Consider the following 14,833-nt stretch of genomic DNA (forward strand, 5'->3'; position numbering starts at 1 on the left):
AAGTCACCCTAGCAGGGGGTTGTGGGCATGTGAAAAGGGGGGACCAGGAAGAACAAGAGGATTATAAACCTGGAGAGAGACCAGTCTTTCCCCCTGGATCCACACCCTTATTCAGAACTACTCACTTTGGCTATTAGAAAGTTTTTCCAGGCATCTAGACTCAATCCTTCCTGCTGGAATTGGAGAGAATTTCTCTCTGGGAATTAATTACTCTGGATTTTTGCCTCTGTTAGAAACCAAACAAAGAATTCTGAAGAGGAAGGAAGGGTAAGAACTAGTGATAGATGAGAAGAAGGGAGCAGGAGGCCAGGGGAGCCAGGAACAGCAGTGAGTCAGAGGCAATATCCGCGGCGCTCTCTCCTCCCCACCGACAAGGGGAGACCTGGGAATATGGACTCTCCTTGGAGAAGAAACTTGGGACAGACGACAGGGAGGACTTCTCAGAAAAGAGTTGATAAGCACCTTCTCTGGAGATTAGAGGGAGAGAGAAGAGAGGAAGAGGTAGGTAAGAGGGCAGGAAATGGAAAAACAAAGTGTCTTGTCCGTCAAGAGAAGAGAAACCAACACAGAGAAAGTGGAGAAAAAAGCTACAGACCTGCAGTGGTGGGGACCTAATATTTTAAAAGCTTAGGATTGGCCGGGCGCGGTGGCTCACGCCTGTAATCCCAGCACTTTGGGAGGCCGAGGCAGGCGGATCACCTGAGGTCAGAAGTTTGAGACCAGCCTGGTCAACATAAGGACTCCCCATCTCTACTGAAAATACAGAAATTAGCTGGGCATGGTGGCAGGCACCTCTAATCCCCGTGACTCAGGAGGCTGAGGCAGGGGAATTGCTTGAATCCAGGAGGCAGAAGTTGCAGTGAGCTGAGATCGTGCCATTGTACTCCAGGTTAGGTGACAAGCGCAAAACTCCAGCTCAAAAAATAAAAATAAATAAATAAATGAAAATTAAAAATAAATAAATAAAAAGCTCAGGGTTGTTCCACTTACCTTTCTGGGCTTCAGTTTCCTTCCCACGATGGGGATAATAAGTGCCTGTCTGGAGTCTAAGTGAACGCTGCTCAGTGCCTAGCACTATAAAAACTCAAGCACAGCGGCTTCCCCCAGACTGCGGCCCGGCAGAGCAGGAAGGACCCTGGGTGCCCCCTTAGCCTTCAGGAGGGGTTGTAGGAGGTCCTCCAGCCTTCCGCCTCCACTACCCATCACCTGGCTGCCCATTAGAATCAGGCAGGGCTTAGAGGAACAAATGCTAGGTACTGACCCCAGGACCTCAGAGCACTTAGATCAGAGGGGCTGAGGAATCAGAATTGTAATGTTCCCAGGTGCTTCTAAGTCATCTCCTGAGAACTCCTGGCTTAGCCTCACGCTGTCATATTTCAAAGAAGAGAAATGAGGCCAGGAGAGGCAGAGAGAGCAACCTGCCCAGCTCACCATCTACAGACCGGACCCCCCCCATATGCGGGAGGGGGTTAGTTAGAGAAGGCAAGGAGGCATCTCACTCCGCCTCCATGTCTCCTCAGCTCCTGACTCCAGAAAACGGTCTGTCTGGCCTTTCCTCTGTGTCTGGTACTGCTGGGACCTCCCTCCCACTCTCTGGCCCATGGACAGAGCCCTCCTCTTTCAGTCACCAAGACCTGAGGTGGGCTCAAGCTCTGATGGCCATCAGAGCACCTCACACACGGGCAGGGCTCAGTAGGCATTTGTGGTATGAACAATTATCGGGCCTCCACCTGGGGCGGGGAGGGGGGGCAGGAACTTTCCTAGAGTACCCAGGAAAAGGCCAGGAAGAGAGCTGCTTGCTCTTATTTTCTCCAGTCTGAGTCCCAGCTGAGAGCTGGGATATCTTCATTCCCAGTTCTTCCTCAGCCAGCTGAGCCCCACCCGGGGCCAGGAGAGCCGCAGGGCCCGGCTTTGCATGCCTGCTCTGTGGTGTGGTTGCCCTGGTGAGCAAATTGACGAGCAGCTCATTCTCCAGGTAAATGTGAGGCCAGCAGACCTCCCAGAAGGACAGACGGTGTCATTGGCATGAAAAGACCAAGGGTTGTGAACCCTCCACGGCACTCCCAGCCGACAGCCAGGAGAGAGGATAATCTGAATGCTGCCGCTGAATGCAGGGATGAGGTTCTAGAGGCCCCCATCCAGTCTGGCTCCTGCAGAAGGTCCATCCCCACAGCCTGGATGAGACCCACTTTCCTGCTCTAGGACCTCTCAGATGGGGAGGTCCCCTCTGTCAGCCTCTGGGTGTTGTCTCCCCTAAAGGTCTGCTGAAGCAAGCCAGGCACAGGTCATGGGAAGGTCGGACGGAGCTGGAGAAAGGGAGAGTGGAGCTGGCCACGCAAGCTGGTCAATGACTATTCAAAATCACACCCGTGACTCTGAGTCCTGGAGGGCTGGGAACAGAGTCAATCAGAGAACAGAAATGAGATGAAATGCCAGGGCTGGGAGAGTAGAGACAGCAAGAAGCAGAGGAGGTGGGGAAGAAGGAGGGAGAACCCCAGACAAACAGGATGGGGCCAACAAAAGGAGGGCAGCCTCCTCGCAGGTGCCTCAATTTCCCCTTTGAAGCTATTGCCCATAACAATGGGTTTGTCATCCAGCCTCTCATGGGAGCCCTTAGGCCTCCCACTTCCCAGCATCCAGACCTCTCTGTGGATACCTGGAGCACCCAAGGCCCTTTCAGGAGGAGTGCAGAGCTTGACTGGGAGTCAGCAATCTGGGTTTCAGTTCTGTACCTACTAATGAGCTTTGTGACTTTGAAAAAGGACCCACTCCCACCAGGGCCTTGTGTTTTCCTTCTGTTAGAAATTGGGAGCACACTTCAAAGCCTTTAAAGTCATGTCTGCCCGCTGCCCTCTAAGAGAACATAATGCCAAGTGCTTAGAGATGGTCTAAGGTTGTGAGGGAGGGAACAGAGGGGATGGAACAAGGCTAAACCGAGTATCTGAGCTCCTAGGATCCTCTTGTTTTGCAGATGGGGACACTGAAGTCCAGAGAAAGCCCATTGTATGAGGACTAGAAGAAGCTATAGACCCTTAGTGCTCAAAGCACCATCCATGCACCAGCAACATCCACACATCCTGGAGGAGCTTACAGAAATGCAGCGTCTCCCGTGGCTCATGCCTGTAATTCCAGCACTTTGAGAGGCCGAGGAGGGTGGATCATGAGGTCAGGAGTTCGAGACCAGCCTGGCCAAGATGGTGAGACCTCATCTCTACTGAAAATACAAAAATTAGCTGGGCGTGGTGGCGCACCCCTGTAATCCCAGCTACTCAGGAAGCTGAGGCAGGAGAATCACTTGAACCCGGGAGGTGGAGGATGCAGTGAGCTGAGATCATGCCACTGCACTCCAGCCTCAGTGACAAGAACGAGACTCCATCTCAAAAAAAAAAAAAAAAAAAAAAAAGGAGGCTGGGCATGGTGGCTCAAGCTTGTAATCCCAGCACTTTGGGAGACCGAGGCGGGTGGATCACGAGGTCAGGAAACCGAGACCATCCTGGCTAACACGGTAAAACCCCGTCTCTACTAAAAATACAAAAAATTAGCTGGGCGTGGTGGCAGGCGCCTGTAGTCCCAGCTACTCGGGAGGCTGAGGCAGGAGAATGGCGTGAACCCAGGAGGCGGAGGTTGCAGTGAGCCGAGATCACACCACTGCACTCCAGCCCGGGCGACAGAGCAAGACTCCATCTCAAAAAAAAAAAGGAAAGGAAGAAGGAAATGCAGCATCTCAGGCCCTGCCCCCAGACCTACTGAGTTAGAGTCTGCATTTTGACAAGTCCTAAGGTGATGTAAAGTTTGAGAGCACCAGACCAGTGGATGATTAAGTGCATGGGTTTACCATAGAGCCCCCCAGAGCTCTGATAGAGACCTGGCCCTTCTGCTTACTAGCTGAGCTTCTGTTCATTTGTCTGCAAAGTGAAGATAAAACATATGCCACAGGGTTATTGTGAGCAGTCAAGATCAAATGAGAAGTGCTGGGCACATGCTGAGCATTCTACAAGCAGCCAGAGGTGGTTACTGGGGGTATGGCTAGCACCATCACATGGGATCCATCCTGCTTAGTACTTGTCGCTGGGTTGGGACAGCCTGGTTGCCTGCTGGCTGTGCAGTCTTGGGCAAGGTCCTCGACCTTTCTGTGCCTCAATTTCCTCATGGATACAATGAGAATAGCCAGAGTGCCTCCCTTGAAAGATTGATGCGGGATTAAGTAATTAAATGATCTGATGCATGGCAATGACTACTCTACAAAGGTTGACCACGGTAGTAATCACGGCAGCTTTCACTATCATTACAAGAGCCCCGTCTCCAGACACCTAGATTCTAGGGAAGGAGGTGGATATCCTTCATTCAGCGGGTCAGTTGGGCCATGAAGAAGAGGCTGGTGCAGAGACAAGGAAGCCAGAGAAGGGGAGGACAAGGCCTCTTCCAGGAGTTAGCCTCAGCAGTGGGGGTCAGAGGAAGCAGGCACCTGTTCTGAGACCTGGGTTTCTGTATGGCACAGCAGACACACCCACTTCTCATGGACTCACAGACACACACCAGTAAGAGCGGTGCAGTAAGCGTCTGAAAGCTCGGCCACAAGCTCACCGTGCAAGCCTAAACAAGCACGTTGCCCTCCCTGGGCCTTGGCCTCCCCAGCTGAAGATAAGGGGATTGGCCCATTAGACAATCTCTGAGTCCTTTTGGGCCACAGGACACTGAAACACACAACTGCCCCTGTACATGTCACAACATAGGTAACAAGGCAAGACACCCCTTCCCCACCTCATCCTCACACATGGAAGCGCAGGGACAGGAGCGACGCACCTGGAAATTAACCTAGACACACAACCACTGGGCCCTACCCATCGCTGTCTTCGGCCTTCAGCAGGGCCACGTGAGCGCACGCCCCTTCCTGGAGGTCACAGTCCGGGCATCTGCTGCCCCCTGCTGGCCACAGAAGGGATGGCAGCCTGATTCTGCAAAGCTAGACTCCGGGGCCCGGCCTGGTGGGAGGTGGGATGTCCAGCATTCATCCTGTCCTTAGAGTCGCACCACCAGCCGCCTCCTGGACCCAAGTGAAGGTCGTGAGAAGGAATAAGTAGAGGAAAGCCCACCAGCTGACCCAGATCCCTCTGCAGGGAAGAGAAACTGGAATAAACAGACACACTGATATTTATTACATTAACAGACAATTAGATCGTATTTAATATGAGTCAGGCACTGTCCTAAGTGCTTTACAGATCTTACCTCATCTAGCCTCTGAGATAAGTGCCTCATTATTCCCCATTTTACAGATGAGGGGGAATAAGGCAGAGGAGCCCCAAAGTTACACGGCGAACAGATTCAAGTGGGTGCTGCACCACCTGCCAGAGAGGAAGGGGCCAAGAGAGACCAAGCAGGGCTGGAGACACTTAGACACAGCTCCAGAAACATGATAGAAGTCTCTAGAAGAGAGGAGGAAGACGGGGGGAGAAGTGGCAGCAACGGAGGTGGGAGAAGGGGAAAGGAGACGGCAGCAGGATGGCTGGGAAGAGGGAGGGAAGGGAGGTGGGCTCCCTTTTGACCCCAGGCCCCAAAGATGCTATCAGGCCAGACCCACCGGAAAATCCTTCCTAGATCCCTCCACATTCCAGCTCTGCTGGGCTGGTTTTACAGCCTCATGGTGCAGCCGGACACTGTTTATGGCAGCCCCATTCTCTGCCCCTTGTCTCCAGGCCCCAAAGGCATCTGGCCAGGCTGGGGGAGGCTTGTGGAGGCAGAGGTCCCCCGCCCAGCTTCCCAGCCCCTCCTTTGAAGCCTGCTGGGTGCCGGAAGGAGAGGGCTGCCTGGGCGCCACAAGGGCCCCTTCCAGGCTCCTTATATCGAGACTGGGAGGGAGGGGGCCAACTCCCTCAGGCATGGGCCACCTCGAAAGGACCACTGAATCCCACCTTTGCCAGTTCCTGGTTGTGTGATCTTGGGCACATGATTTAGCATGATTTAACCTTCCTCGGCCTCAATTTACCCTTCTGTAAAATGGACATAATAGTTCCTCATGGTTATTTTGATAATTTAACATATATATATACACACACACACACACATACCACACACATACACACACACACACACACATATATATATATAATTTTTTTTTCAGATGGCATCTCGCTCTTTTGCCCAGGCTGGAGTGCAGTGGCCCAATCTTGGCTCACTGCAACCTCTGCTTCCCGGGTTCAAGCGATTCTCCTGCCTCAGCCTCCCAAGTAGCTGGGATTATAGGCGCGCACCACCATGCCCAGCTAATTTTTGTATTTTTAGGGGTTTCATCATGTTGGCCAGGCTGGTCTCAAACGCCTGACCTCCTGATCTACCTGCCTTGGCCTCCCAAAGTCCTGGGATTACAGGCGTGAGCCACCGTGTCCGGCTGAGAATTTGATGTGTTATATAAAGTGCCTGCCTCAAATTGTAGCTGATATTGTGCCAGGCACGGTGGCTCACGCCTGTAATTGCAGCACTTTGTGAGGCCAAGGCAGGTGGATCACCTAAGGTCAGGAGTTCGAGACCAGCCAGGCCAACATGGTGAAACCCCATCTCTTCTAAAAATACAAAAATTAGCCAGGCGTGTTGGTGGGCGCCTATAGTCCCAGCTACTCAGGAGGCTAAGGCAGGAGAATTGCTTGAACCCAGGAGGCGGAGGTTGCAGTGAGCCAAGATTGCACCACTGCACTCCAGCCCAGGCAACCGAGCGAGACTCCATTTCACACACACACAAAAAAAGTAGCTGATACTATTAGCTATTACAGAGTTTGTAAATAAGGCTAAAAACTAGAGATTCCCACCCCACTTATTGGTCCTAGAAATATTTTGCTTATCCTGCTCCTAAGGCAGTCCCTAGGCTGCAAGTGTCGTCTGTCCCACCTCTCAGTAGGGTGGTCCCACTCCAGGCCTCTCGACCTCCCAACCCTTCTGCATGGTTTTGTGTGTGTGTTGCTCTCTGCTGGCAATGGGAAGAACTACACACTCTTCTCCCCTCTGCAGCCTGGAAAGCTGAGGCTTTGGACCAAGTGGAGAAGAGGTACCACTGTGAAATCCATAAAAGAACCATAGACAATAGGCCCCAGAGAGGTTTTGGAGTAGGAGTCAGGAACTAGAGTGCCTGGGTTTTGTGTGTGTATGTGTTTTGTTTTTGTTGTTGTTGTTGTTGTTGCTGTTTTGGAGACGGAGTTTCACTTTGTCGCTCAGGCTGGAGTGCAGCAGCACGATCTCAGCTCACTGCAACCTCCGCCTCCGGGGTTCAAGCCATTCTCCTGCCTCAGCCTCCCAAGTAGCTGGGATTACAGGCACGTGCCACCACACCAGGCTAATTATTGTATTTTTAGTAGAGACAGGTTTCACCATGTTGGCCAGCCTAGTCTCGAACTCCTGACCTCAAGTGATCTACCAGCCTCGGCCTGCAAAAGTGCTGGAATTGATTATAGGAGTGAGCCACTGTGCCTGGCCATAGAGTGCCTGTGTTCTAAGGAAAGGATGAATGGAAGAGGAGAGATGAAAGGAAGATCCTAAGAAGGGCTTAGCAGGGATGCAGGGTAGGGTTAGCTCAGGGGAAAGGAGCAAGAGAAAATAGAAGACATCTCCTTTCCAGAGGTGTCCTAGCCTGAGAAATAGTGGGGAGGGGGAGGACATGGAGATGGAGAAATATCTGGGATGCCCCTAGAGACATACAGAAAGGAGGGCCAGGCCAGGCGCAGTGGCTCACGCCTGTAATCCCAGCACTTTGGGAGGCCAACGCGGGTGGATCACGAGCTCAGGAGATCGAGACCATCTTGGCTAACACGGTGAAACCCCGTCTCTACTAAAAAATACAAAAAATTAGCTGGGCGTGGTGGTGGGCACTTGCAGTCCCAACTACTCAGGAGGCCGAGGCAGGAGAATGGCGTGAACCCAGGAGGCAGAGCTTGCAGTGAGCCAAGATCGCGCCACTGCACTCCAGCCTGGGCGACAGTACGAGACTCTCCGTCTCAAAAAAAAAAAAAAGAAAGAAAGAAAGAAAAAGAAAGCAGGGCCACCAGGGATGGGAGGAAGATGCCCTCCACACATGCACTGAGGGCGAGAAGAGGTTAATTGAGTCTGTCTGCAGACAAGATAAGGCTCCAACAGAGCTGGAGCTGGTTCCCTGGAGTGTCTTCTAGATAACGCTCAGAACCTGGCTGAAGATCAACAACTCCCAGGGAGACTCTGGAGGGAAGAGCAAGAAATCTGAGCCACTCTCACTCCACCTTCTCTACGCCCCCATCCCTTACAGACGGAGGTGGAAGTCAGAGAGGAAGAACTTGTGAGCGCAGCTGCGCTACCCTAAGGTGCTGAGAATCCACAGCTCTTTCCATCCTCCATTCTTCCCTCCCCAGTGCCCATCAGGTGCTTACTCAGAGTGGGTGCTGGGTGATTTCATAAGAGGGTAAGTCAATCTCAAGGGACTTTGGATGCTAGCCCTTTCCCCAGAGCCATTAGCAAGGCCCCGAGTGATGTCAAGGGCGCTGGGCTATGGTCTCCTCTTTCAGCACGGGCCCTCCATGAGGTCTGCTCTCCCCGTTCCACTCATTTTCCCACCAACCGCTCCCTCCCCATACCACCACCCTCCCCAGCCACCAAGAATTCCAAACAAGAGGCTGGGTTCCAGGCCCCATGTTTATCTCATGGCAGGCTCTGTCATGTCAGGAGCTGCCCCTGAGTCTGACCCCCTGCCCTGCCCCCAGAGCTCTGCTGAGAGGATACACTGAACAGGGATGCCCAGTGGACAGGCCCTGCAAGGACTGGGGCCTGAGGAGCGTGGAGATTCCATATTCTCACAGCAGCCTGAGCCCCAAACAGGTGGCACCGGGCATGTGAGGGCCCCTTCCCTGGCCAATTTATGCAAATGCTTCTCAGGACCTAGGGGCCACCTCCAGTTCCTTCCTCTTCCTAGGTATCTTTCTATTTCTCCACAGCCTCAATTTGACTGGTCATTTGATGTAAGACCCAGGAGATGGAGCTACCACGGCCACCCCTCCGCCCCTCCTTAGCCCAACCATCTCCTGGAGTTGCAGGACCCAGGTTCTCAAATCCAGGCCTTCCCCTTCCCCTGTGCCCTCTCAGAGTGGGGTCTTGGGGAAGAGCCTGCAAAGGGGGCACCAAGAGGAGGCATAAACAAACAGTGCATGGGAGAGGAACTGGAGATACAAAAATAAAACTGACCTCAAGCAGGTCATAAACAAAGCAGGACCCACTGTAAATAAAGGGTGAAATTTACCATAAACAGAAAGTAAAAGGGGCTATGAGCAGAGGGCCTCAGGGGGCTTAAAAGCATGATCAGTGACCCTCCCCAAGTGAGCAGGGGAAGGAAGGGAACCTGGGAGCACCTGGCCCAGGGAAAAGGAGGTCTGGGGGAAGGGGCACCTTGAGAGACAGGAGCTTACTGTTATCCAAAGGGATACCACACAGGGATATGAGTTGATGGGATCTCCAAACAGCAGGAGGCATGGAGGTGGGACTTGCAGAATGATTCCCTGGTGTCAAGGGCAAGTGTAACCTGCCATCACTTCACCATCTCTTTTTATCCTCACTCCCTTCCTTCCAACCGTACAGGGCAGTAGACAGAGTCTCGGGAAATAGCTGAAGGAGAAAGATTCTGAAGGTGGAGCCCACTCCACATCTCCGAAGAGAGAAGGTCCTGAGTAGGATGGGGAGTGTGGAAAAGAAAGCCTGGAAGGGAACACCACCCAGCCCAGCAAGACAAAAACATGAAGTCAGTTCAAAGGTAAAGAGCCGGTTCTACTTTTCCTCCTTCCCTCTTCCCCTTATTTCCTGTCTCGCCTTGCACTTCCTCCTGTCTCTGTTCTCAGCCTCCTCTATTTTTCCTTGCTTCTGGTGGCATCTCTACCTTCCAAAACATCAGGTTCAAAGGCAACATTTTTAGTGAATCCCAGCATTGCTCTCTTATATCAAATGACCAAATTGAGGCTGTGGAGACATCTGGCACATTTAGGAATTGCTTCTGTCTCAGTCTCACCCTGGTACACACACACGCACACTCACACACATTCACACACTCTCACACACACGCTCACACACATTCAGGCACTCACACACACACTCACACACATTCACACACCCAACACACACACACTCACACATTCACACACACCACACACTCACATACATACACTTGCACACACACACACTCACAAGTGCACGTTCTCTTCACTTTCCTTTCATCTCCATGTACACGTCCCTGCCTCCATGTCCTCCATCCTTCTGAACTCTGGAAGTCAAGAGGGGAAGGATGAAATTGATGTCTGCCTTTGCAAAAGGATCCAGGTAGATCCCATTCTGTTCCTAATCTCTAAGCATGGGTGTGAGGCTGAGGGGAGAGATGGAGCCCATAAATCCTCCGAAATCTTCCTAGGACCAAGAGAAGGTCCATACATTGCCAGACCTTAAAATCATAACTTGCTCCACCACTGTCGTCCCCCACCCCCAACCACATAATTACTATTCATAGTGCACAACTGGGTGATTAATTACCTGATTAATAATTACTCAGGCTAATAAAATAATTAATTAATTTGGCAAGCCATTATTTATCTGTTCATCCTCAGCCTGAAACTCTACAACTAGGAGTTTAGGAATCTCCCCTCCAGGCTCTTTCAGAAATATGATCATTAGTGTGGGCTGGGAAGGGTGGGGGATGAACTTCTCCATCCTGAGACCCTCCCAAGGTAGGAAAGGGCCTGAGGGCTTTCTGAGAATGCAGGCTGGAAAGAATGAAACAAAAATGACCAGGCAACCTCAAGCCCAGGAAAACAGCTGACCAGGGAGGCCAGGGACATTGGGGTAGGGGAGCATAACAGGGAGCTTGAGGGGGTGCATCTGAGCACCCAGGTTTGGGGAATTCTTAGATGTATTCTCCCCAGCAAATGATTGATGACATCATTTTCAACAAATGATCTTTATCTCGCCTCTTGTCTCCCAAATTTATGATTTTGCCCCCAAGCCCCAGGCTAGACAAGCAAGGACTAGGTAAATTCTGGGGTGGGGAGGCTGACTTGGAGTGGGGTCCAAGAATCAGTGGGGAATCTTTGGGACTGTGCAGAGGGGAGAAGCCTCCCCTACCATCGGTTTCTGAGCTCTTAAGAAATAAACCTCTGGATCAGACTTAAATTTAGGTTCCTAGAACCCAGAGGGTCTGGAGTACCTGCCCCCTAGCAGGGAAGGGAGCAAACAGCAAGGAGAAAGAAAGGATGGCTGATCTCCTGGAAAGAAACGAGGGAAGCAGAGGCTCACCCCAGGAGTGAGGGAATGAGTTAACTGTCTTGTCCAGTCAGTTTTTGAACAGGCAGAGGCATTTCTGCCATGTTCTAGGCCCAGGGGCAGACATGAGACACCACTTCTTCCAATCTGGGGCTGAGGCACCAGTGGGTCCTTGGCCAAGCAGCTCTAGATTGGATTCCCAGTATGTACCAGGATGGAAAAGAATCAGACTCGGACCTAGCAATGCTCAACTTCTAGTGGTGGTGGTGGGGGTGGGGCGGGGAACCAATTTGTGAACAGATAATGCCCCAGCATAAATGTCATAAAAAAGAGGTGAGTACAAAGAAGTCCATGGGGGCACAGAAACATGCTTCCTGGGGGTGTTAGAGAAAAGAATGCCCAGCAAGGGGATATTTGAACTAGGCCTTGAGGAATGAGTAGAAATTTACCAAATAAAGACCAAAATCCAGGATGTGATTAGCTAGGCACAGTGGAGCACATCTGTAGTCCCGGCTACTAGGAAGACTGAGGCAGGAGGATGGCTTGAGACCCAGAGGTTGAGGCTGCATTGAGCTGAGATCACACCACTGCACTCCAGCCTGAGTGACAGATCAAGACCCTGTCAAAAAAGGAAACAGGAAAGGAAAGGAAAGGAAAGGAAAAGGAAAGGGAGCAGGATGTGTTTGGAGAATTTCGAGTAGGCAAAGAGGTGATCTGATGAGATCAGAGGCTTAGATTTGGCCAAACATAGAAGATGGAGATGAGCTAAGAAGGAGTCTGGACCTTTTTTCTCCTAGGCAATGGGGATCTACTGGAGATTAAAGTAAAATAGTGACCTACACTGATTTGTGTTTTTTTGTTATTGCTTTTATTTTGTTTTGTTTGAGACAGAGTCTGGCTCTGTCACCCAGGCTGAAGTGCAATGGTGCCATCTCGGCTCATTGCAACCTCCGCCTCCCAGGTTCAAGCAATTCTCCTGCCTCAGCTTCCCGAGTAGCTGGGATTACAGGCGCAGGCCACCATGCCCAGCTAACTTGTATTTTTAGTAGAGACAGCGTTTCACCATGTTGACAGGCCGGTCTTGTACTCCTGACCTCAAGTGATCCACCCACCTGAGCCTCCCAGAGTGCTAGGATTTGAGCCACCGCGCCCAGCCAATTTGTGTTTTAGAAAGATAATTTTGGTAAGTGGAGAGGAGAGACGGTAGGCAGGGGGTCCAATGAGAAGGCTGGAACATGCCCAAGCTAAGACATCCTTGAAGGACTGACAGGCTGGGACGAGACAGTAGCCAGGGAGCTGGGAGCAGGCAGGCTGAATTTTAAACCTCCATAATCTGGACATAAAGATACCCTGGCCGGCGGGCGCGGTGGCTCAAGCCTGTAATCCCAGCACTTTGGGAGGCCGAGACAGGCGGATCACGAGGTCAGGAGATCGAGACCATCCTGGCTAACACGGTGAAACCCCGTCTCTACTAAAAAATACAAAAAACTAGCCGGGCGCGGTGGCGGGCGCCTGTAGTCCCAACTACTCGGGAGGCTGAGGCAGGAGAATGGTGTGAACCCGGGAGGCGGAGCTTGCAGTGAGCTGAGATCCGGCCACTGCACTCCAGCCTGGGCGGCAGAGCGAGACTCCGTCTCAAAAAAAAAAAAAAAAAAGATACCCTGGCCGGACGTGGTGGCTCACGCCTGTAATCCCAGCACTTTGGGGAGGCCGAGGTGGGGGGATCACGAAGTCAGGAGATCAAGACCATCCTGGCTAACACGGTGAAACTCCGTCTCTACTAAGAATACAAAAAAAAATTAGCCGGGCGTGGTGACGGACACCTGTAGTCCCAGCTACTGGGGAGGCTGAGGCAGGAGAATGGCATGAACCCGGAAGGCAGAGCTTGCAGTCACCTGAGATCGTGCCACCGCACTCCAGCCTGTGAGACACAGCGAGATTCCATCTCAAAAAAAAAAAAAAAAAAGATACCCTAAGCATGACGCTGCTGGGGGATTATTCTCATCATCATTCCCAGTGGAGCTTGAGTGTGGAGCTGAGCTGGGCAGGAAACCTGGTACTTGGATTCACCTTTTGAGGGATAGAGAGGCGCTCCCTTCTCCACAAGGAGTTGAAGCGTGGAGGAGATAGAGCCAGGCATGGCTGGGAGTTCCAGGGTCCAGGATGCAGGAGGCTTCTGCAGGAGAGGCGTGGCCAAGAGACCCTGAATAAGCAGAACCCCGCCCATTTTGTGGCCACAGAAGACAGGCAGCGCGATAGTGTCCCTGTTGGCCCGCAGAGGGCGCAACAGGAGGCGGGCCGCACCCAAAGAGGGCTGTGCCCGAGCCAGCCTGGGCGCCCTCTGCCGGGCAGCCCCGACTCGGGGCTCCTACAGCGAGGTCTTCGGTCCCGTGTTTCTGCGCCAGGGTCCGGGCCCACTGGCCTGTACCCAGAATCCTCCAGGGAACTGGGATCCCGCCCTGGAGAATGAGATCCTGGGTCTAGGTTAGCCAGTTCTGGGGACCACCCCTCGCATTCTTGGGTTCCCTCTCTGGCATCTGACAGCTAGCTCTCCCTAGCTGGCCCTCTTGCCTACCGTCTCCAGCTTTTGCTTGACTGCAAAATCAAGAGACGCGGACCTAGCCCCTCCAAGAGATTCAACCTGTGTGAATGTGGGTGTACCCACCCCTGAGCACACGGGTGTCTGCATGACCTGCATTTGCATAAAACAAAATGCTTTCCCTTTCCTTATTTCAGGCACATAGTCCTTTAAATAGCCTAAGAAGGCCGGGCGCGGTGGCTCATGCCTGTAATCCCAGCACTTTGGGAGCCCGGGACGGGTAGATCACCTGAGGTCAGGAGTTTGAGACCAGCCTGGCCAACATGGTGAAACCCCTGTCTCTACTAAAAATACAAAAATTGGCTGGGCGTGGTGACAAGCACCTGTAATCCCAGCTACTTGGGAGGCTGAGGCAGGAGGATCGCTTGAACCTGGGAGGCAGAGGTTGCGGTGAACTGAGACGTGCCATTGCACTCCAGCCTGGACTACAAGAGCAAAACTCTGTCTCAAAAAAAAAAAAAAAAAAAAAAAAAGCCCAAGAAGTGAGCAAGACAGAAGTACCCATTTCACGGATCAGCACATGGGGCTTCAAATCGAGGTCACACGACCAGAACAGTGCAAGATTTAAACCAGGCCTCCACCCAAAACTTTATTTGGTATCCCTACTATGTGCTAATCAAGGTGTGGTTCCTGCTCACCCAAGTCACCCAGAGAAACAAAGTAGAAGAGCCATAGGATTTCTGACCAGGCTGGCGAGAGCAGGGCAAGCTTCCCAGAGGAGCCTTTTCTACGGTTGCAGGGAGGACATTTCAGGAGCGGCCCTGAATGCGCCAAAGCTAGGGGATGGGACTGGCGAGTTGCCACGGGAGCCTGTGTGAGGGTCTTCGAGGAGGTCACCAGGTGCAGCCTGAGGCTACGGTTCATCCAAACACACCTCGCCCCATTCGGCTGGGGAAGGACTTCCTGCAAGCCCTGGGTGGGGGCGTGTGGCAGGGCCACCCAGGTGTCCTTCCAGGTGGGCAGTGAGCGTGAGAGCACCTGGTCAGG

At 52.4% G+C, this 14,833-nt stretch overlaps 1 protein-coding gene across 2 annotated transcripts in view; it reads right to left on the bottom strand.

Annotated features, from left to right (window-relative positions):
* SMUG1 (single-strand-selective monofunctional uracil-DNA glycosylase 1) overlaps positions 1 to 14,833 on the bottom strand; it is a 102,348-nt gene that overhangs the window by 86,585 nt on the left and 930 nt on the right. The gene's annotated exons all lie outside the window — the stretch shown is intronic.

Source organism: Macaca fascicularis, chromosome 11 (assembly GCF_037993035.2).
Source record: "Macaca fascicularis isolate 582-1 chromosome 11, T2T-MFA8v1.1".
NCBI classification, from domain to species: Eukaryota; Metazoa; Chordata; class Mammalia; order Primates; family Cercopithecidae; genus Macaca; species Macaca fascicularis.